This window comes from Carcharodon carcharias, chromosome 14 (assembly GCF_017639515.1).
Source record: "Carcharodon carcharias isolate sCarCar2 chromosome 14, sCarCar2.pri, whole genome shotgun sequence".
NCBI lineage: Eukaryota > Metazoa > Chordata > Chondrichthyes > Lamniformes > Lamnidae > Carcharodon > Carcharodon carcharias.
In genome coordinates, this window is record NC_054480.1 from 47,861,966 (window position 1) to 47,887,054 (window position 25,089).

Consider the following 25,089-nt stretch of genomic DNA (forward strand, 5'->3'; position numbering starts at 1 on the left):
AGGTTTTGCAAGTTTTGCAACCTGGTTGAGTACGGTCTGTACTCTGTCTATTATGAACAATTGAAGGAACATGCTGCTGAAGGAACATCAGCCAATCGCTGACACATTCGACCTACATACCTGGCAGTGCAGATTGTACAGACCTCAACCAGCAAAGGGTGGTGAATTGGGAGATGTTAGGTATGCTATCTACTTCAGCCTGGAAGGATCCTGATACAAAGAAATTCATGGCCATGTTTACCTTCACAGTGACTGGCAGTACTGTCCTTGCTATGCTGTGAGGCTGGTCTGGGTCAAAGAAGTGACAGAATTTTGTGAGTACCTCCTTTGTGAATCATAGGCAGCATGCACAGTGCATCTGGTTTAGGTGGAGGTAAAAGAAATACTCTTGGAAGACCCTATATGGATAAGCCTCCAGCCTGAGAGCGCTTCTCCCCTTCCTCCTTGTCCCTACGTAAGCAGCTTGTTCTCTAATTTGTTCCCTGCTGCTCCATCTCCCTCTCATGCTGCAGCCCAAAGGGGATAACGACTGTGGTATCCTTAACTAGGAGCAAGTAGTGTGCCCAGAGCTCTTGTAGTCACAACCAATGTCCCCTTCACGTGCAGCACCACCATTCCCTGCAGATTTCACCAACTGTAAGGAATTCCTCAAAACACCTAGTACTTCAGTATATGCAAATGTACCACATTGTGTGTACTGGAAGCTACATATATTAATACACAGGGCCCTCTTCTTTGCAGACAGAAAGAACATGTACATACATTGCGCCTGTTTCAGCTAAACAAAATAAGTGACATCCATTCGTTGATTCATACTCAGGACAATACCTTGACCAATCAGGGTCAAGCTGCCTAGTTTAAGTTTCAAACAATGCTTGGCAGTTAACTGTCAGTGACCATCAGTGGTGCATTCTCCATAGTAATGCCACTTGCCAACCAATCAGCACTCTCTTCACATACTGTAAAAACTGTTGTTTTTCCCCTTATGTTGGTATTCTTGCGAGTGTCCTGAGACATGTCTCGTTTTTCAGCAATACTCAAGTTCTGTACTCCCAAACATCTATCCAGTACTTCCATAAACTCAAACAGAATACGTAGAAAGCAATCAACAACTAGTCTGCAATCTAGTGTTGACGTGATGGGGAGGAAGTGGTTGGGGGGGGGGGGGTGCAGATCTTCCTGATGCTAAACGCATATTCAGCTACATGTTTAAGAGAGCAGATTAAATAGGACGTTGACAACCAAAAAGGCACCAAATCAGTATTACACGCTGACTGTCATCACAATCTGCCTACTCTGCACGGTTGTAATATCCATCTTAATGCCCTCATGCAGATGGCATTTAGCAAGGCCCACATTAGAAGTGAGAATGTCACCCATAGTGCCGCAACTACAAACGTTACCAAGCTGAGTTTTGTGGCCATTGAGTTAACTAAGCAGAATTTGCTTTGACTGTTACTCTGCACGTTCACTTGATGTCTGAAAAATAAAGCAGTTGAACATGTCATATCCATTCTTGTCTCATCAGAAATTTCTCAGTCCAGCTATGAAAAGATTGTCCATGTCAGCCCTCAAGCAAAACAGATGATATCCAAATCACAAGGGAGTTCTATAGTTATAAACCAGAATCATTAGGGCACTGCAGGCACACTGCACTGAACTTAAGATGCTTGGAACACTTTTGAAATGACTAGCATTACTGTACCTCAGAAAGTATTTAAGGAAGACTTACACAACGTTTGTTAAGCATTTAGGAAACAAATATGGGTCTGCATTTACAAAGTGGAAATTAACAATCTTTTTAGACAAGGGTAGATTTTGTCTCTTTGAGCTGCAGCTTGATTAGATATCAAGTGTTAGTTTATTGCAGATCCATTATTTTCATGGAGATTGCTACCTCAAAGAATTTTGAGCTATATATTAATAATGTGTGTCTGCCAGCACAGTACATGTGAGATTATGGGTTGCACATATTATTTGTAGGAGTTTGCTTTTTGAGAAACTGAACAGCAGCCTCAGTGAAAGGTGTAAAATACAAACAGCTGGGTCAGTGAGAATATTAATATTACAACCGTTTTTAATTTCAACTGCTTCTGAGTTGCTGAATTAGCAACCCTTTGCAGAAACAGAAATGAGTCTGTGTCTCATTAAGAATTTTCCTACAGTTTTCAAAAGTGGGGACACTGAGATCAAATATGAGGTTTACACCATCTAGAGAACTTTCAATAAATTGTTTTTGATCTTACTGCAATACAGGCAGAGTGAACAGAGAACCAAAATAATTCCCACCCTATCAAAGTATTAATCTCTTATGTTTAAATAAAAATGAACAAGACATTGTGATACTTTATTCAACAAGAGTACTTATCTAAGAAGATCCAGAAAGAAGGTTATTATTAGTCTACATTGAACACATATGCTGAGCTGACACTCCAATGTAGTACTGAGAGCATGCTGCATCATCCAAGGTGCTGTCCTTTGGGTAAAACATTAAGCAGATACTTAATCTGCCTGTTACATTGAACATAGAGAGGCTATGGAACCCAGGAGTTTACAGCACAGTGATTTGGCCCATCACTGTTGCAGCCCTGTTCCTTCACTGGAGCTGTGTCTTCCTCAGCTTGTATATTATCTTATCATGATTCAATTGCAAATACTTCAACGGTTCGCTGTGGCACAGCAGTCCAAGGTATGGCAACTCCCTGCATAAATAAAATTTCTTTTGACCTCTTTCCTCACTCTCTTAATGACAAGTTTAATTTGGTGAACCCTCTTCACTAAGTTCCCAACCAGAAGAAATAAACTTTCTTCATCCACCTTATCAAAGCTCCTCATAATTTTTAAGAACCTCCTTTGAATCTGCTCAACGTTCTTTCCTAAACTGGGATTAGTCCTATTAAAGTGTACCAGCTAAAATTTCACTACAACCATCACCAGCAAAAATTAATTGGTGTTTGTAATATGTGGCTGCATTAAAATAGGCTGCTGCATTTGTCCTTGTGACAATAGTCAGTTTACTTCAAAATTATTCATTGTATGTGAAGAGCTTTGAAATATTTCTGAGAGATACAGTGGGGTTGTTCTCGATATTACACTCTCTTTTATCTAAAAGATATGGTGGCATTATGTCTTCTGGTTCCTTGAAATAAACACACTGTAGTCTGAAAATGCTGGAGCTTCTTCATGTGTATTTCTTTCAGCTCTGCATGTAGCTACAGGCTGATACATTGTTACTCAGCACATGACTGTAATGCAACAGTGAATATGGCACCCCGGGATATATATTCACATAACAATTACTTCCTAACTCTTTACGAATATAACAATAAAACATCCCTCTTTCTTTTAAAGACAAAAGACCCTTTATATCAATATAACTGTTCCAATCATTAACTTCTTTTTAAATTAAAGAGAATTACATTTGACTTTTATGTTTAAACTGATCACCTTAAGAATTATTTTATAGCAATTTTCTTTTCTAAAAATATTATTCATGGTAATGCTTAGATGGTAGGATGTTGTGCCTTTAACTTGTAGATTTGGCATTCATCACTGTCAGCGGTGAGTTGGCATGCTGCATAGGCAAAGTTATGGGTGTTGCTCCTGGTGGTGTCAGAGTCATGCTTGATGTTGCTAATATTGTGTCACTTGCTGGTGACATTGTTGATGTTACACCACTTGTTGGTGATGTTGCTGATATTGTCTCACTCATTAATGATGTTAGTGGTGTTGTTGACGATCTTTCCTGCTTTTCCAGCTCAGGAGTAGGTCGAATGTGGACTCTGTACCTTCTCATCTAATTACTAGTTACGGTATTTCGAGTCTGTTTCACCAACAGCTTTTGCTAGTTTCTAGACTTTCATCATTGGATCCTATACATGTACGGTTTGCTCTTTCAACAACTCAGGCAGGGATTTAGCATGCCTGTTGAAGTGTTGACCTCTTTCTACCTGTGCATCATTGAGTTGCTGTCTTACTCCCTCCTGGTAGCTTGGAGGAATTTTCCTGCTTGGAAGAGTTGCCTTAGACTTAATCCATCAACAGCTCTACAGATGATTCCATGTCAGCCTTGAGAGGTACATATCAGAGTGACAATAAGTAAGGTTTGGTATTCCTTTGTTTCTTGGCATTTTGTCAGGTGTCTCTTGACCAACTGGATGCATCTTTCTATGAATTTGTGTCCCCTTGGGTAATATGAGGTGATGATGTTGAATGCATACTGTTCAGCAAATTTCTTAAATTCCCTGAGATTAATTGGATTCCATTGTTACATATTATTCTTTCAGCAATCTCTTGCTCAGTGAACAAAACTGGTACTGCTGAGACAATTGTTATAGCTCTCAAATCTTTCAGCTTTCAGATAAAAGTCAATTTGAGTAGTGGTCTACAACTATGAGGTAACAATGTGTGACTAAATTGGATCCCACATTATGCAATGGTCTGCTTGGTACAACATTAGCTATTATCTCCTCTTTCTGCTGTGTATTTTTATGATCTGGAATACATTGTAATATGACAGTAGAGACATGAAAATATTACAAATTTTACAACTGTGTTCTTTTTAAAACGGACACTGATGAACTGCTAACATGTGTGCCAAGGGACCAGGTGACCTATGTAACTTCAACACAGGCTATCAAGCTTCCAGAAAGTTCCACATTGAATTATAATTGGCGGGGGGGGGGGGTGGAGGTGGTGAGGGGGTCACCCTCTTGAATGGACATACCTAAACAGCACTTCTTTTCTGGAGTTTCACACCAGCTTTGATGTTACAGAGTCCACATTCGACCTACTCCAAAACACAGAGATGATGGACTCCTGAACTCTATGTCTGCAGGCTTGCAATATAACAAAGGAAAACTGACAGGACCAGTTATCCACAAGTTAAGTGCATAAGACAACTATTTACCTTCTATTGAATACCAATGGTCTTTGAGCATGTGAGTGAAACTGGTACTGTGATATGGAAAGACCCACATCTACTTTCTATTGTACATCAATGGCCATTAATCACGTTATTGAAACTGGTCCTCTGATACTGACACCCTTTTATCCCAAAACTCAGGGAGACCTGTGCTGTCTGTAGAATAACACATACAAGACAATAAATGCAGGAAAAGGATGTGCCACCTTCGCTTTTCAAGAACTACAAGATTTTTTTTAAAAGCTCTCCGGCCTGATTCCAAGAGCTTCAAGTTCATCTGTAACTGGATGTCCAGATACAACAGCCACAAGAACCTTTCTATATGACCTGCTGAACAGTCTTCACTTCAAAGGAAACCTTCAGTTAATCTGGATCTGACCCCAGCCATCTGAACTTACATGAACTATAATTCAAGAGTGGGAAAACACTTCCTTCCTTACTGTACTCTCAAAGACATGTGAACTGTTGGCCATTCTGTTGGTTTAAAACTTGTAAAGTGCATTACCTTCTTTCATTGTATCATGAGTGAGTGATGCATGGCATAGCATTTAGATTTTTCAGGGTGAGTGTGTGAATAAATAATGTTTTTTGCTTAAACCATGGAAAGACTGCTGCTGGTGATTTTTAAATTGACCACACACTAACAGAGGTTTAGAAATACACACATCTACCTTTTCAAAATTAAACCGCACTGATTACGGACAGGAGGGAAGGGAATTAGGGGTTTCAGTTTATCTTTCCTCCCCTGTCCATAGCAATTGCATGTAGGCAAAGTTATTTCAATGTCTTTATAGATGCTTACTGTTACAACCAGGTGGGGAGGAAGAGACTGGTTTTCCTCTTTTCCTGCTCCCTGTTTGGTTTCAGCAGAGGTTTTGGATTTTAAAAGGATGCTGTATTGCCAATTCAGAATGCACTTGACTGTGTTCAGTTTGTAAGAATTAAACTGGACAGGCATTCTTGAGTTAAACATGGAAGGCATCAGTTTTATTCTACTAAAGCTCACCCAGTTAAAAACATTAAAAATGTACAAATATGTCTTACTTCCAACTAACATGTGAAAACACACAGTCAAACCCCATGCATGCAGAAAAGAGTACAGCTTTACTGAGTATCAGATGTTAAACTTGGCCAAGTTAAAGTGCAGGTTCATATAAAAGGACAGTCAAGAGATTCACTGACTGTGTCTGGAATCTAGTTCTTCGCTGAAGCAGTGGCTTTTCAGTCATGGCTGATAGATCGCCTTTCTTCCTGAAATCACTGTTGTAGAAAATCCAGTGGGTCTTTAGTAGAGTTTCTTTTTGCTACCGTGATGTAGACACTTTTCTCAGCAAAACAGGGTGCAGACTTGGTAAAATGCAGAGAGAGGGAGACCCTTGCTCCCTGTGCAGCCTTTGTGTTCTCTGATTACACCCCAATTCCAGCATCCATACAAAAGGTTGTGTCATATGACCTCTCCCCATGGTGGTTGTATATTCCAAAGAATATAGACAACTAGCTCATGTCTCGCATTGCTTCCCTCTAAGCATTGTTTCATAGCTGAGGTGATTTTTTAAAAATATTTCAGCCATTAACTCCTGATTGATCCATCCTCTATTTTGATAATAGGAAGGAGCTGGTCACGCATCAGGGATGCTATTATCTCTATTAAGGTCTCCATAGGCTTTGTATATCCATACAATGGAATGTGACATCACAAGCTGTTTCAGTACAGCTACAACACTGGCATTGACACAGCTATGTGGAAAACTGCCCAGGTATGTCCTGTCTACAAAAGGCAGAACACATCCATCCTCGCCAATTACATCCCCATCAGTCTACTATTGATCATCAGCAAAGTGATGGAAAGGGCCATCAACAATGCTACCAAGTGGCACTTACTCAGAAATAACCTGCTCACTGTTGCTCAGTTTGGGTTCTGCCAGGGCCACTCAGCTCCTGACCTCATTATAGTCTTAGTCCAAACATGGACAAAAGATCTGAACTCAAGCTGTGAAGTGAAAGTGACTGCCTTGACATCAAGGCATCTGCTAGCACCATGTCTCTTCCTGACTTGTATTTCAGGGTGAAATTGTAACTCTGAAGCCTCTGCAGTTTTCCTGGTACTCTACACAGATTTTTTTTTTGTAGTTCTGCTCCAGTGGCCAATGATCACTCTCTACTATGAAGTTTCTCCCAGAGAGATAAGTATGGAATTTCTCACATCCATATTTGGCTGTCAAAAACACTTTCTATGTTGGCAAATCTGATCTCAGCTGATGTTAGAGCTTTGGATGCGAATATTATTGGTTTACCCTCTCATATCAGAACTGCTCCCAGTCCTTTTGTAGAAGCCCCTAATTGCAGAGTGACATGTTTCTTTCTATTGTAGTATGATAGACTTGGTTCCTTGCATAGAAATTCTTTTAGTTTATTTGAAACTCCTCTCATGTGACTCTGACCACTGATACTCCACATCTTTCAGCAGCTCTCGTAGCTTTACTGTGTGTTCTGACATGTGAGGTATGAAAGAACTCATGTACTGGAACATGGGAACAGTAGATGGCCATTCAGCCCATTGGGCCTGTTCGTTATTGTTAACCTTTACGTTATTGTTAATCAAAAATCTATCAATCTTTACCTTAAACATACTCAATGACTGAGCTTCCACGGCCCTCAGGGGTAGAGAATTCCAAAGATTCACGACCCTCTGAGTAAAGAAATTTCTCCTCATCTCAGCCCTAAGTGGCTGAGTAATACACTAGCATGGATTGAGAATTGGTTAACAGACAGAAACAGAGAGTAGGAATAAAGAGTCATTCCCAGGTTGGCAGGCTGTGACTAGTGGTATACCGCCAGGATCAGTGCTTGGGTTCCAGCTATTCATAATCTATATCAATGATTTGGATGTGGGAATCAAATGCAATATTTCCAAGTATGCTGATGATACAAAACTAGGTAGAAATGTGAATTGTGAGGAGGATGCAGAGGGTTCAAGGGGATTTAGACAGGCTAAGTTAGTGGGCAAGAACATGGCAGATGGCATATAATGTGAATAACTGTGAAGTTATCCATTTTGGCAAGAAAACAGAAATACAGAGTATTTTTTAAATGGTGAGAGATTGGGAAGTGTTGATGTCCAAAAGGACATTGGTGTCTTTGTTCACGAGTCATTGAAAGCTAGCATGCAGGTGCAACAAGCAATTAGGAAGGCAAATGGTATGTTGCCCCTTATTGCAAGAGGACTTGAGTACAGCAGTAAAGGTGTCTTGCTGCAATTGTATAGAGCTATGCTGAGACTGCATCTGAAGTACTATGTACAGTTTTGGTCTCCTTACCTAAGGAAGGATATACCTGCCATAGAGGGAATGCAATGAATGTTCACCAGACTGATTCCTGGGATGGTGGTACAGTCTTGTGAGGCGAGATTGAGGAAACTGGGCCTGTATTCTCTAGAGTTTAGAAGAATGAGAGGTGATCTTATTGTAACATGCAAAATTCTTACAGGGCTCAACAAGCTAAATGCAGAAAGGATGTTTTCCATAGTTGAGGGGGTCCAGAACCAGGGGGCACAATCTCAAAATAAGTAGTAGGCCATTCAGGACTGAGATGAGGAGGAATTTCTTTACTCAGGTGGTAAATCTTTGGAATTCTCTAACACAGAGGACTCTGGAGGCTCAAACCACATGTCGATAGATTTCTTGATAGTACAGACTTTAAGGGATATGGAGATAGCGCAGGAAATGGCTTTGAAGTAGAAGATCAGCCATAATCTAATTGAATGGTGAAGCAGACTTGAGGAGCCAACAGGCCTACTCATGGTCCTATTTCCTATGTCCCTATCCTGGCTTATTTAAAGGCCAAAAGAATTTGTACCAGCCAAAGGATGTGTTTAATGTTGTTAACAGCGAAGATTCCTTGTCAAGCTTCATGTTCCAGTAGCCATTTCGGGAATTAAGCTTGCTTAAAACTTTTGCTCCTGCCAGTGCTGGTGTGATCTCTTCCAGTGTTTGATAAGGTGGTGATTCTATCTTTGTTGCTTGATAGATATTTGGAATATAGGCATATTCTTAGTCAACCATTTGGCTTCTCTCTCACCACCATGGAATTCACCCAGTCTGTTGGCTCTGTGACTCTGACGGTCACTAAGTCATCTTCCATCTTTTGGAACTCTCTTTCAAGCTTTCCTTTTAGTTCGATTGATAGTTTACATGGTGGATGAATCACTGGTTTCAGTGCTGTAAGAAATTGCATCCTCTATGTTGCCTGAAATGAAACAGCCTGCCAGTTCATTGGATCGACAGATGCCCAACGGCCAGAGTCTTGACAAATGCTGAATTGACTGTGTGCCTTATCCACATTCCTTCTGCTATCTCAATACCACCTGGCAGTTTTATTTGTAAGTAAAATCAGGGACATACACCATACCCAACATGTAAAATAGATTAACTACAGACTCTACGTGAGGTTATTCAATAGTTCAGTCTCAATGAATGACAAATCATTAGTGACGGAGGCAAGTTTCACACTGCACCCACCACCATAATGATGTCATTTTCTGCCGAAACCAACATTGATTATTAAATGTTTTGAAAATGAATTCTAAGAATCATTACCTTGTCATCAATTGCAATGTATAATTGCTCAATGGCCTTTTTGAGCTCTGGATAGGGCCTTGCTGACTTTGTCTGGAAGGTGCAGGCATCTCCAATACTTTTTCCTTGTGTATTGCTGGTGCATCACCTTGCCTAGCAACATGATGAAAAATAATTTGCACCATTCAGATATCAGTGCTGGGAGTCCTTTGCACAAATCCAATTCACTCTATCATCTGTTTCTGACCAGAGAGCTGCATTAGTCACAGAAAGAGGTGTAGCTTTGTAACATTAAAATAACAGTTGTATCTCTATTTTTGACAGTTCAACAATTTCCTCCTGTAACTTGTGGTTCATAGCCTCCAGGTGCCTTTTTCATGGACTGCGAGGCCATCAAATCTTCCTTGCAACCATTGTCTCTTCCATTGTTGCTCTCAGGCCTTTATTGCAGACAGACTTCTCCCTAGATTCTGCCAGAGAGAAGATATTTTTGAAATAATTTAGTTTTGGTTTGTGATCTCATAACCTATTCGCAATGGAAATCAATGGGAAGATATTTACCCTGGCTGCATCTTCAAGTGCTCTCTTTGGCCAGTGCAGGTGTATTGTCACCATTGCTGTTGTCCTGGACAGCGCTGTTCACAATCTTGGGCACCCTGAGCCTTGGACCACTCTGCATCTTCTGTCTGATCTCTTCATGGGTGTCTATAGATCAAGAGCAATTTAAAAGCATTATGCAGCACATTTTAGATTTGTTTTTCTTGTTGTTTGGAGTATTATATCAGGAAAATGGTTATCAAGATTCACAAATCTTCTCACCCCTTTTGATGAAAAGAAAGTTGCCTTGTATCTTTGAAATCTACCTGTGAGAATCATAAGAAGCTTACGACACAGAAGGAGGCTAATTGGCCCATGGTCTCTGTGGCTGGCTGACAAACGAGCCACCCAGTCTGATCCCATTTTCCAGCATTTAGTCCCTAGCCCTTGAGGTGCATTCCAGAAAAAATTTAAATTAGTTGAGAGATTCTGTCTGTATACCCTTTTGGGCAATAGGTTCCAGACCCCCAAAACCCTCTAGGTGAAAAATGTTTTTCTCAACTCCCCTCTAATCATTCTACCAATCATAAGACCATAAGATGTAGGAGCAGAAGTAGGCCATTCAGCCCACTGAGTCTGCCCTCCATTCAATGAGATCAAGGCTGATCTGATAATCCTGAACTCCACTTTCCTGCCTTTTCCCCATAACCCTTGATTCCCTTACTGATTAAAAATTTGTCTAATTCAGCCTTGAACGTACTCAACGACCCAGCCTCTACAGCCCTCTGTGGTGAAGAATTCCACAGATTGACTACTCTCTGAGAGAAGAAATTTCTCCTCAACTCTGTTTTAAATGGGTGACCCCTTACTCTGAGATTATGCCCTCTGGTCCTAGATTCTCCCACAAGGGGAAACAACCTCTCAGCATCTACCCTGTCAAGCCCCCTAAGAATCTTAAATGTTTCAATAAGGTCACCTCTCATTCTTCTAAATTCTAATGAGTACAGGCCCAAACTACTCAACTTCTCCTCCTAAGAAAATCCCTCTGTATCCGGGATCAACCTAGTGAACCTTCTCTGGACTGCCTCTAGTGCCAGTATATCTTTCCTTCAATAAGGGGACCAAAATTGTTCACAGTACTCTAAGTATGGTCTAACTAGTGCCATGTATAGTTTTAGCAAGACTTCCCCATTTTTATACTCCATTCCCCTTGAAATAAAGGCCAACATTGCCTTCACTATTACCTGCTGAACTTGTATGCTAGCTTTTTGGGATTCATGCACAAGGGCTCCCAAATCCCTCTGTGCTACAGCCTACTGCAGTCTTTCTCCATTTAAATAATATTCAGCTCCTCTATCCTTCCTGCCAAAGTGCATAACCTCACATTTTCCCACATTATATCCCATCTGCCAAGTTTTTGCCCACTCACTTAACTTGTCTATAACCCTCTGTAGACTCCTTGTGTCATCTTCACCACTTGCCTTCCCACCGATTTTTGTGTCATTCACAAACTTGTACATTCACTTCCCTCATCTAAGTCATTAATATTATTGTAAATAATTGAGGCCCCAGCACTAATCCCTGTGGCACTCCACTAGTTACAGGTTGCCATCCCAAAAATGCCCCCTTTATCCCAACTCTCTATCTTCTATTAATTAGTCAATCCTCTATCCATGCTGATATATCACCCCCAGCACCATGGGCCCTTATCTTATTAAGTAGCCTTATAAGCGGTACCTTATTAAATGACTTTTGGAAATTCAAATATATTACAGCTACTGTTTCCCCCTTATCTATCCTAATTGTTACTTCCTCAAAGAATTCTAATAAACTTTTAGGCATGATTTCCACTTCATGAAGCCATGCTGACTCTGCTTGATTAGATTATGTATTTCCAAATGCTCTGCTATTACATCATTTATAATAGATGCCAACATTTTCCCAATGTCAGGTGTTAAGCTAACTGGCCTATGGTTACCTGTTTTTTGTCTCCCTCCCTATTTGAATAAGGTGTTACATTGGCCGTTCTCCAATCCCCTGGGACTTTTCCAGAATCTAAGATTTCTTTGAAGGTTACAACCAGTGCATCCACTACCTCTGTAGCTACTTCCTTTAATGTCCTAGGATGCAACCGATCAGGTCCAGGGGACTTATTGGCCTTTAGCCCCATTAGTCTCCCTAGTACTTTTTCTCTAGTGATGGTTATTGTATTTATTTCTTCTGCCCCCCTCCTTTTGCCCCTTGATTATTTAGTATTTTTGGAACGCTATTATTATCTTCTACCGTGAAGACTGAGGCAAAGTATTTATTCAAGTCCTCTGGCATTTCCTGGTTCCCCAGCCTCATTCTCTAAGGGGCCTATGTTCACTTTGGCCTCTCATTTCCTTTGTATATGTTTAAAGAAGCTCTTACTGTCCAATTTTATATTACTTGCTAGTTTACTCTCAAACTTTATTTTCTCCCTCTATTCTTTGTTTGGTCATCTTTTGTTGGTTTTTAAAACTTTTCCAATCCTCTGGCTTCCCATTAATCTTTGCCACATTGTATGTTTTTTCTTTCAACTTGATACTGTCCTTAACTTTTTTTTCTCAAACATCTGCCACTGTTTATCAACCATCTTTTCTGCTAAACTCCTTTCCCAGTCCACTCCAATCAACTCTGCTCTCATTCCATTGTAATTACCCTTATTTAAGTTGAGCACAGTTGTTTCTGACCCAACTTTCTCACTCTCAAACGGAATGCTAAATTCTACCATATTATGGTCACTGTTTCCGGAGATCCTTTACTCTGAGATCATTTATTAAACCGGTCTCATTACACATTACCAGATCTAAAATAGCCTGATTGCTGGTTTGATTCACAACATAATATAGTAAGAAACTCCCAAATACACTCAATGAATTCTTGCTCATGTCTACCTCTGCCAATTTGATTTTCCTAATCTACGTGAAGATTAAAATCACCCATGATTAATGTGCTGCCTTTTTTACATGCCCTCATTTCCTGATTTACTCTCTGTCCTACAGTATAGCTACTGTCAGGGGGCCTATAGACTATTCTCACCAGTGTCTTCTTCCCCTTGTTATTTCTTACCTCTACCCATATGGATTCTACATCTTTTGATCCAAGATTATTTCTTACGATCGTAATTATTCCATCTTGTCCTAACAAAGCTACCCCACCACCCTTTCCTTCCTGCCGGTCCTTTCGAAAAGTCACACATCCCTGAATACTTAGCTCTCAGCTGTGATCTCCTTGTAGCCACGTCTCCATGATGGCTATAAGATCATACCTATTAACCTCTATTTGTGCCGTTCATTCATTTATTTTGTTCCAAATGCTACATGCGTTTAAGTGAAGAGCCATCAATTTTGTCTTTTAGCCATTTTTTCCCCTTTTGACCCTATTTGCTGCTATTTTTTAACCCTATTTGCTGCTATTTTTTAAATGTTTGTACACTCCCCTTCCTGTCACACTCTGGGTATCATTACCCAAATAGCTGCCCTGCAAGGTTGCCATATCTTTTTATTTTGTAAGTCTACGTATCCCCTCTCCAGAACCTGCCCCCCACCCCACCCCACCGCCACACCCCCCATTTACTTTAAGGCCCTCTCTATAGACCTAGTTATTCAGTTTCCCAGCATGATTCAAGTGAAGCCCGTCCCACCGGAACAGCTCCCTTCTACCCCAGTACTGGGGCCAGTGCCCCATGAACTGAAACCCATTCCTCCCGCACCAATCTCTAAGCCACACATCTAACTGCTTGACCTCATTTACCATACACCAGTCTGCCCGTGGCTCAGGTAGCAATCCCAAGATTATCACCTTGGAGGTTCGGCTTTTTAATTTAGCCCCTAGCTGTTGAAATTCTTTCAGCAGGATCTCCTTTCTAGTCCTATCAATGTCATTGGTACCATCATGTATGACGACAACTGGATCCCTCCCCTCCCATTCCAAGTTCCTCTCCAGCCCTGAGGAGATGTCCTTAACCCTGGCACTGGGCAGGCAACACGGCCTTCAGGATTCACACTCATGGCTGCAGAAAACAGTATCTATTCCCCTACCACTAGTATGTTCCCATTTCCTTCCCCCCACTTGAATGGTTCCCTGTACCACGGTGCCATGGTCAGTTCGCTCATCCTCCCTGCAGTCCCCGCTTTCATCCACACAGCTTGCAAGAATCTAGTAACTGTTGGACAGTTGCAGGGGCCGGGGCTCCTTGAACATTACCCCTGGGTCCCCAAACAAGCTTCTCCTGCAGTCACATCCTCGGTCCCTGATCACAGACAAAATTTGCATTATCTAATCTGAATGATGTGAAGCAAAGTGTCCAGGTAACTTTCCCCTCCCTTACGTGGCACAATGTCTGCAGCTCGGACTCCAGATCCTTAACTCGGACTCGAAGTTCCTCGAGCTGCAAACACTTGGTACAGATGTGTTTGCTCTGGATCACCCTGGTGTCCAGTAGCTCCCACATGCTGCAGTAGCAACATGTCACCCACCCTGCCAGTGCTATCTTATTTTATTCAATTTTTAATTAATTGCTCTAGTATCCCCACCCTATACACTTTATTATTTTTTTATACACACCAGTATCAATCTTATACTTAACAAGCTATCTTTAAGAAAAAGAGAAAAAAAGACCAGAGATCTAAACACAAATTAAAGATCTTACTTTACCTTAAAGGCTAGAAATACTCACCAATCAGCTGCTCTCCGCGCTCTTTTCCCACTCGCGCTCTTTAATGATCTCACACTCTTTTCTCATTCTGTAATTCTTAAAGGCCCTGCTCTTCTAGCACCCTGTAAATGACCCTGCTGTTGCTCACGCTGTAAATGACCACGCTGTCTCTCTCACACTCTCTCCCTGTGAATAACCCCGCTGTTTCTCTCACATCTCTCACTGTAAATTACCACGCTTTTTCTCTCACACCCTCTTCCTGCAAATGACCCCACTGTTTCTCTCACACTCTCTCCCTGTGAATAACCCCACTGTTTCTCTCACATCTCTCGCTGTAAATGACCATGCTTTTTCTCTCACACCCTCTTCCTGCAAATGACCCCACTGTTTCTCTCACACTCTCTCGCTGTAAAAACCATCCCCCTAGTCACTTACCTCCCTGCTAAAGTATTGAGTGAAACTCGAAGGAGGATTAACAATTGGCTGCATGGGGATGAGCTTAAAACTCAAAATCCACTTTCTACTCTACCTCTTGTAGTCCGCCGCTGTTTAATGGGATCCATCACACCATACAGGGGTTTATGTTGCTGATGTACAATTCGACACGTACTGTTTGATCGAGGAATTAAGGCAAACTCTGTCAGGCGTTGAAGTATTCTGTGAAAAAAATAGATCTATCTGTGAAAAAAGAGGAACAATGTTACCTGAATGTTTAAAGAAGTGATATCAAAACAGCTCCATAGCCTCAGACCTATCTGCAGTAAAACTGTCAAATCCTCGTGCCGGCTCTCCGAAGGCATTCAAAAAGACAAATGGTCCCTCCTTTACCCAGAATGCAACATCGCAGGGGAGGGGACATCCACTGCTGATTGATAAACGCTTTGACCAATCAGAAAGTGAGTTTGCTAAAGCTGGCCAATCAGGGCGTTGTGGTTGGGGTTTCCTCCTGGCAGCCTGGGGCCTGCTTCATTGCTTTGTCTCCCGCTCCCTAATAATGTTTGGTTATGTTCTGCTCCCCGGGAATGGTCGTTCCCGCCCTGTCCAGTTCTGAACGCATCCTTCCCGCTCTCCTTTATGGCTGTTCCCGGCCGCCCTGGCACTCGTCTCATCATCCCCGGCAGTCGACGCCACTCTCTTCCGACCTCCAGGTCACCCAGTGTTTTGCCGGGGCTGCTCACCCTCTTTCGAAGCCGCATCTCCCGAGCCACTCATTCTCGCTCAGGAGGGCAAGCAGCCCCAGGGAGAGACTTGACGATCAGGACCAGGTTGGCAAGCAGTGGGAGCCGAGGGCATCCGAATGCCAGAGAGAGTGAGGCCATAACGGTGAGGCGGGTAGGATGCATTGAGTGATGGTGAGGGGAGTACTACAGGGGCGGCCATAACCGGTGAGGGGGAACAGATGGCTGGTAGAGGGAAAGTGCAGCAAGGGGTTATCTTCCCACAGTGTATTTGTAATGTTCATCATTACTTATCAACATAAGAAATAAGCAAATACAAGTTATGTTCCGTTCTTGTATTCATTTTTTTCAAAATGTGTTCATTTTCTTGAGTTTTGTTCCAATCATATTTGCCACTTTTTCAACTGATGGTCTTAATTGGTGCCCATGTAGGTTTTGCCATTATCCATTCTTGTCAAGGGGTTATCGGAGAATGAGGTTATTTCCTAATCACTAAGTGTAAGAAATGCTACCACTGAGTTATAATTATCATGGCGACTGAAGTACTCATGGCAATGTTTACTCCCATAATGGCTTTTTGCATGCTTCTTATTGAGAAAAGGTCTTTTGATTTTTTTCCCCTTATCCTGGGAAGTTTTCAATATAAAACAGTTTACATTTTGCCATTTTGTGACCCTTTGTATGTGACTACTCCGAAAAAAATAAAAAATCTTTAAATGGTTAAATGCACAGCATTAATAAACTTATATTTGGCTAACACATTCATAAATGCGAGGTAAGGAGATAAATATTGTGCTCATTACAACACACTGCAAACGTGATGTGAAACTGCACTGACACACTAATGTCTTTTTGCCTTAGGCAGTCTTAATCCAGTTGGATTCAACTGGTACAGCTTCCAGTTCAAAGAACCATTGAAGCAGCTACATGGCAACACCCTCCACTTAATTCCAACTGGTTGCAGTTTGCCAATCAGCTTGTCCCAGCAGAAGTCAACTGGTCCCAATAAGATTCAAATGGTTGCAGTTGAAGTCAACTGGGAAAGTGGAATCACAACAGGCTTCCCATTGTAAGTGCTAGGTTCTCCCAGTTGTATACAGTTAAGCCAGTAAACAAGTCAATTGGTTCCAGTAAGATTCCAATGTATCTGTTAAATCCAACTGGACAACTGTAGATATCAGCTGGTGTCCAGTTATAATCTCCAGTTATTCTAGTCAAAACTGATTGTAATCTGTTGTTCCATTAGAAATCAGTCATGACCAGTTGGCTTTTCCAACTGGTTGAAATTGATTTTTCCTTGAGGGATGGATTAGGGCTGGGAGGGAATCACTACAGGGCAAACTGCAGCTGCTGCTGAATCCAGGTAGGCATTAAGGATCACTAAGCCTGTCTGGAGCACAGGCTCCACCGATTTGCAGCAGGAGGCCACCTCCATTGTCTCCTGCTGCCTGTGAGCACTTGGAGATCGACTGGAAAATTCCAGTTGGCCTCTGACAACAAGTCCTAATAAGCAACTTGAGGCTACATGCTGCTACACTTGGATAGACCTGCCACCCAACCATCCACCTCTAAGAAAATGGTCCAGGGGTGCAATGAAGCCAGGGGACTGGCACGCAGGCCAACAGCACGATGTTCTGTGCCCGCACTACTCCATTCCCAACCCTGGTGGGGGATAAAAATTCAGTCCCAAAGCTCTTCATTTTTTTCTCAACCACACATTATTCATTTGGCTAAGTTGCTTTGTGACTGGCTTGCAGTTTCTAAATTTACAATGAACTATATACATCCTTAGTAAAAGCTGGTGAAGTGTTTCCTGTATTATAATTTCTTGTTAGCCAAATCAGTTTTTGGAAACTAACTCAATGTTGTTTTATTTACATTCATGGGGTGTGGGCGTCACTGGCTGGGCCAACATTTATTGCTCATCCCTAGCTGCCCTTGAGAAAGTGGTGGTGAGTTGCCTTCTTGAACCACTGCAGTCCATGTTGTGTAGGTACACCAACAGTGCTGTTAGGGAGGGAGTTCCAGGATTTTGACCCAGTGACAGTGAAGGAACAGCAATATATTTCCAAGTCAAGATGATAAGTGGCTTGGATGGCAACTTCCAGGTGCTGGTGTTTCTATGTGTCTGCTGCCCTCATCCTTCTTGATGGTAGTGGCTATGGGTTTGGAAGATGCTGCCTAAGGAGCCTTGGTGAGTTTCTGCAGTGCATCTTATAGAATGGTACACACTGCTGTCACTGTGTGTAGGGATGGAGGTAGTGAATGTTTGCGCAAGGGGTGCCAATCAAGTGGGCTGCTTTGTCTTGATGGTGTCAAGCTTCTCGAATGTTGTTGGAGCTGCACTTATCCAGACAAGTGGAGAGTATTACATCACACTCCTGACTTGTGCCTTGTAGATGGTGGACCGACTTTAGGGAGTGAGGAGGTGAGTTACTCGCCACAGGATTCCTAGCCTCTGATCTGTTCTTGTAACCACAGTTTTTTTTGTCTAGTCCAGTTCAGTTTCTATTAAATGGTAACCCCCAGGATGTTGATAGTGGGGATTTCAGTGATGATAGTGCCATTGAATGTTAAGGAGTGATGGTTAGATTCTCTCTAGTTGGATATGGGCATTGGCTGGCACTTGTGTGGCGCAAATGTTACTTGCCACTTATCAGCCCACATCTGGATACTGTAATCAAACCTCTTTTGAGTTTCCAAAAAAAGAGTTCAATTGACTGCAAGAAGTCAAATGGTCACTTTGGTAAATGACTCCTAGTCTGTTGAAAAAGCCTGTGAACAGAAAATCACTTTTTAATGTTCTCAGTTACTGCTTTGGTGTCAAAAACAGTAAAGAAAGCAATTTAATTTCTGATCAATGAAGCAGCAATCTGAGACAAACAGTTTGACTTTGATGGTTGATACCACGGGTGGCATTTGTAGTGACTTTAAAAGTGCTAGTGTTACTGAAAATCTGTGTTGCTGTTACCATCTTTGGCCTAGTTACTAGGCCAAATTACTAAGGCCTAATAATCCAGATATTCTTTTAGCCCCTGTCAAAGAACAAAGTATCTACTTGTTAACTGTAAATCTATATTAAGTAGTGTGACAACTGACCACAATAGAACAAACTAAATGCTTTTGAGATAAAAGCAAAATACTGTGGATGCTGGAAATCTGAAACAAAAACAAAAATTACTGGAAAAACTCAGCAGGTCTGACAGCATCTGTGGAGAGGAAGACAGAGTTAACGTTTCGAGTCCGTATGACTCTTCATCAAAGTTCTGATGAAGAGTCTTACGGACTCGAAACGTTAACTCTGTCTTCCTCTCCACAGGTGATGTCAGACCTGCTGAGTTTTTCAAGCAATTTTTGTTTTTGTTGTAAATGCTTTTGAGAATGTCTTTGACACCAAGCCTTCAGCCATTTTGAAAATTGATCATTCATATGGGTGTATCTGAATTTTCTATGAGATTCCTCTGTATAATGTATCAGAAACAGGCTCCAAACATTGCCAGGCTAATTTTCTCATAGTACCCAATAACACGAAACAAAACAAAACATACTGGTTCATTTAATATCTACAAATTTGCCATCATGTTTCATTAGGTAAAGATTGTGATGACATAATAATATTGTGATTCAAGAGACACACTAGTAGAGAAAAAGAACACACTTTTAAAAAATCAAGAAAACTAAGCATAAAATATAAATTCAGTTCTAAGTCTGCCCTGAGAACAAACTAAGACAACATCAATATTTCAGTAGAAAAAGGATCTCAGAGGGGAGCTCCTCCGGCTGATTTTCATAACCACTGTGTCTTCAGTCATGCTAAATTCAGTCTCCAAGGCATCTGTAGAGCTGCATATTTACCACATTGTAGCTGCCAACATAGCTCAAGAGACTTGCTTAGCAGGAAAACTGTTTTTAGCTGTCATCACCTTGCAGTGTAAAGACCATTACTGAATCTTAACATACGATTCATCTACAGATCAAAAAACAGTTGATTCTGTAATGAAGATCTCACCTCAAAAAAATCTTTGGTCACCTGAAGAGTCACTTTGCACACAGAGGAATGTATCAGCCAAAGGGATCAGGATTTCTGCCTCAATAAGTAATGCAGGAAAGAAGACTTGGTGTAGAATATGCTATCACTGCCATGTAGTTTACCTTAAACCATCTAGTGACATTACATCTTTCATTCAGAGCATGTAAAAAGGCTATACGCAGTTGAGCAATCTGGTGACTGCACTGGTTTACAACAACTCCCCTTGCAACTCTCAATCAGGCTTCCTGGGATTCCTCTTGCTAGCCAGGAATCTGGAGGTAGTTTCATTTCCCACAATTGTTCATGGAATTTACATGAAATTTTACACCAAAACTACAGCACAAAAACAGGCCTTTGGCCTAGTAGCCTATGCTGGTGTTTATGCTCCACAAGAGTCTCCTCCCACCCTGCTCTTTCTGTCCCTATCAGCATGAACTTCAACTGCTTTCTTCCTCATGTCGCTTCCCCTTAAGTGCATCTATACTATTTGCCTCAATAACTCCATGTGGTAGGGATGATGTGTCTTTACAATCAGAGATCGATACTGGTCGCTCTTGCAATGCATCAATTTATAAATCTAGTAATCTCTAATCTAATAAGTATTGACACCTATAAATTAATACTGGAGTAAGTTACTTATTTTTTAAATGAGGTGCACAATATCATTGATGTAATAGTTTGCAGGACTTGTTAATTAAAAATTATTTCTTTTCATTTCTTTATTCAATCCACTGTTCATTCATACTTGATACCTTTTCCCATATTTAGAAGGTCATGTTGTGAGGTGGCCATGTGTTTAGCTTTTTGAGTCTTCTATTCAGGCACAAATAGTGTTCTTTTATTCTCTGAATTTTGCTGATAAGAGAGACATGTTGCCAAGGCTTTTTGTCTTGCACTCATCAGGACAAACACAAGAATGCCAAAATTTCAAAAGATCACAACAATTTAAAATACAAGAAAAAAGGGTGCTGAATGGTTGGCAAGTTGACTCTGATTGGTCAAGGCATTGCCATGGAGAAAGCAACAGGGAACTATAGGCTCCCCATTTCCCAGGTAATTCAAAAATTATGCAAGGCTTGGACACCACTAGCCAAGCTGTGCCGGCACAGCTACAGCTTTTCTTTAAACCAGGCAGGCCAAGAGGAACAAAAATAGAATTACCTGGAAAAACTCAGCAGCTCTGGCAGCATCGGCGGAGAAGAAAAGAGTTGATGTTTCGAGTCCTCATGACCCTTCAACAGATCTGCTGAGTTTTTCCAGGTAATTTTGTTTTTGTTTTGGATTTCCAGCATCCGCAGTTTTTTGTTTTTATTTAGGCCAAGAGGAAACACAGCTGCCGAGGCTGAAATGGACCAGGAGGAAGCACGTCTGCCGAGAATGCGAATGAGCAAAGCAGCCGAACATGATATCATGTACGACCACCCGGCTCTGTCTCAACTCGCAGAACTACAGCCAACTTTGTCTGTGTGGGTAACATCAAGCGATAACCCATATTCAGGGCTAAAACAACCTGAATTCAGAGTGGGATGGAAATGAGAAGGAGTGAGACCATGTGCGAAAAGGAGAGGTCAACGTTTATCAATAAAGGATCGAGGTCGCCTCAAATCAGGCCAAGGGGGAAACAATGACTGACTGATTATTTTAATGTATTGGAATAGTATTTTAATACATATTTAATTAAAGTTAGATCTCTGTTTAAGGTAATTTTCTTTTTTTATTGTCTTCATTCATTTATATGTATTTTTTTAATGAACAGGCAATGTTACTCAAAATGAGTTTCCCTATGAATTTTCATGAAGGTAATAAAGAGAAAGTGAATTGAACTGAATTGAATAATATGACCATACTTTACAAAAACAGAATTACCTGGAAAAACTCAGCAGGTCTGGCAGCATCGGCAGAGAAGAAAAGAGTTGACGTTTCGAGTCCTCATGACCCTTCGACTGAACTGAGTGAATCCAAGAAAGGGGTGAAATATAAGCTGGTTTAAGCTGTGGGGGTAGGGGGGGTGGTGTGGTTGTAGGGACAAACAAGCAGTGATAGAAGCAGATCATCAAAAGGTGTTACAGACAACAGAACAAAAGAACACATAGGTGTTAAAGTTGGTGATATTATCTAAACGAATGTGCTAATTAAGAATGGATGATAGGGCACTCAAGGTATTGCTCTAGTGGGGGTGGGGGGAGCATAAAATATTTAAAAATAATGGAAATAGGTGGGAAAAGAAAAATATATAATTTATTGGGAAAAAACAAAAGGAAGGGGGAAGAAACAGAAAGGGGCTGGGGATGGAGGAGGGAGCTCAAGACCGAAAGTTGTTGAATTCAATATTCAGTCCGGAAGGCTGTAAAGTGCCTAGTTGGAAGATGAGCTGTTGTTCCTCCAGTTTGCGTTGGGCTTCACTGGAACAATGCAGCAAGCCAAGGACAGACATGTGGGTAAGAGAGCAGGGTGGAGTGTTAAAATGGCAAGCGACTAGGAGGTTTGGGTCATTCTTGCAGAAAGATTGCAGGTGTTCTGCAAAGCGGTCACCCAGTTTACGTTTGGTCTCTCCAATGTAGAGGAGACCACATTGGGAGCAACGAATGCAGTAGACTAAATTGGGGGAAATGCAAGTGAAATGCTGCTTCACTTGAAAGGAGTGTTTGGGCCCTTGGACAGTGAGGAGAGAGGAAGTGAAGGGGCAGGTGTTGCATCTTTTGCGTGGGCATGGGGTGGTGCCATAGGAGGAGGTGGAGGAGTAGGGGGTGATGGAGGAGTGGACCAGGGTGTCCCAGAGGGAACGATCCCTACGGAATGCCGCCAGGGGGGGGCTGAAGGGAAGATGTGGTGGTGGCATCATGCTGGAGTTGGCGGAAATGGCGGAGGATGATCCTTTGAATGCGGAGGCTGGTGGGGTGATAAGTGAGGACAAGGGGGACCCTATCACGTTTCTGGGAGGGAGGAGAAGGCGTGAGGGCGGATGTGCGGGAGATGGGCCGGACACGGTTGAGGGCCCTGTCGACGACCGTGGGTGGAAAACCTCGGTTAAGGAAGAAGGAGGACATGTCAGAGGAACTGTTTTTGAACGTAGCATCATCGGAACAGATGCGACGAGGCGAAGGATCTGAGAGAATGGGTTGGAGTCCTTACAGGAAGCAGAGTGTGAGGAGCTGTAGTCGAGGTAGCTGTGGGAGTCGGTAGGTTTGTAATGGGTATTGGTGGACAGTCTATCACCAGAGATTGAGACAGAGAGGTCAAGGAAGGGAAGGGAAGTGTCAGAGATGGACCACATGAAAATGATGGAGGGTGGAGATTGGAAGCAAAATTAATAAATTTTTCCAAGTCCCGACGAGAGCATGAAGCAGCACCGAAGTAATCATCAATGTACCGGAGAAAGAGTTGTGGAAGGGGGCCGGAGTAGGACTGGAACAAGGAATGTTCCACATACCCCATAAAGAGACAGGCATAGCTGGGGCCCATGCGGGTACCCATAGCCACACCTTTTATTTGGAGGAAGTGAGAGGAGTTGAAGGAGAAATTGTTCAGTGTGAGAACAAGTTCAGCCAGACGGAGGAGAGTAGTGGTGGATGGGGATTGTTCGGGCATCCCTTGTTTAGCACCTAATATGTTCCTGGAAAATTGTGTGCTAAATGAAAATGTGCTAAACAAAAATAATTTTCTCGTAAAAAAAATGCAATAAAGGTGCATTACATTCCTGACCAGTAATTTTTAGACAAAACAGTGAGCTGACTGATTCTGGCGGCTCCTCCTGTCAGACAACAAGATCTGCTCTCTGTTTACCTGTTAACAGAGAGATAAAAAAGGCAGAGAAGTTATCGGATCTCGGCCACTGCCTCTCCTCCAGCAACAAGCTGTTGGCTGGTGGCAACACAGATGCAGAGAAGGTGAGGGGAGAACACTGAGCCCGGAGCCCTGGAACCTTTACTGGATGTTTGTGGGTGCCCCAGAAAGGCTACAAGCCCAAAACAAAAACAGAAACAGAAATACCTGGAAAAACTCAGCAGGTCTGGCAGCATCGGCGGAGAAAAGTACAATTAACGTTTCGAGTCCTCATGACCCTTCAACAGCCACAAGCCCAACCCTGGCCAGAGTTTTTAAAAAATTCATTCACGGGACGTGGGCTTCGCTGGTTGGGCCAGCATTTATTGCCGATCTCTAGTTGCCCTTGAGAAGGTGGTGGTGAGCTGTCTTCTTGAACCTCTGTAGTCCATGTGTAGGTGCACCCACAGTGCTGTTAGGAAAGGAGTTCCAGAATTTTGATCCAGCGACAGTGAAGGCACGACGATATATTTCCAAGTGAGGATGGTGAGTTACTTGGAGGGAAACTTCTAGATGGTGATGTTCCCATCTATCTGCTGCCCTTGTCTTCTAGATGGCAGTTGTTATGGGTTTGGAAGATGCTGTTGAATGAGTCTTGGTGAATTCCTGCAGTGCATCTTATAGATGGTGCACACTGCTGCTACTGTGCGTCGGTGCTGGAGGGAGTGACTGTTTGTGGATGTGGTGCCAATCAAGTGGATTGCTTTGTCCTGGATGGTGTCAAGCTTCTTGAGTGTTGTGGGAGCTGCACCCATCCAGGCAAGTGGTGAGTATTCCATGACACTCCAGACTTGTCCCTTGTAGATGGTGGACAGGCTTCGGGGGGTCAGGAGGTGAGTTGCTCGTCACACAATTCCTAGCCTCTGACTTGCTCTTGTAACCACAGTATTTATATGCCTAGTCCAGTTAAGTTTCCGGTCAATGGTAACCCTAGGATGTTGATAGTGAGGGATTCATTGATGAACATCAAGAGGTCATAGTTAAATTCTCTCTTGTTGGAGATGGTCATTACCTGACATTTGTGTGGTGTGAATGTTATTTACCACTTGTCAGCCCAAGCCTGAATATTGTCCAGGTCTTGCTGCATTTGGATGTGGACTGCTTCTTTTGTCTATGTTTGAACCAAGTCTGTAATGAGGTCAGGAGCTGAGTGGCCCTGGTGGAACACAAACTGGGCATCAGTGAGCAGGTTACTGCTAAGTAAGTGCCGCTTGATAGTACTATTGATGACCCCTTCCATTACTTTACTGATATCAGGAGTATACTGATGTGGTGGTAATTGGCTGGGTTGAATTTGTCCTGCTTTTTGTGTCCAGGACATAACTGGGCAATTTTCCACATAG

At 42.1% G+C, this 25,089-nt stretch overlaps 1 long non-coding RNA gene across 1 annotated transcript; it reads left to right on the plus strand.

Annotated features, from left to right (window-relative positions):
• Positions 1 to 15,664: 15,664 nt before the first annotated feature.
• Positions 15,665 to 21,720, plus strand: LOC121286811. Its single transcript, XR_005945069.1, has 3 exons — positions 15,665 to 16,039; positions 16,756 to 16,963; positions 21,241 to 21,720. It is a non-coding gene; the product is annotated as an uncharacterized LOC121286811 (long non-coding RNA).
• The last annotated feature ends 3,369 nt before the right edge of the window (positions 21,721 to 25,089 follow it).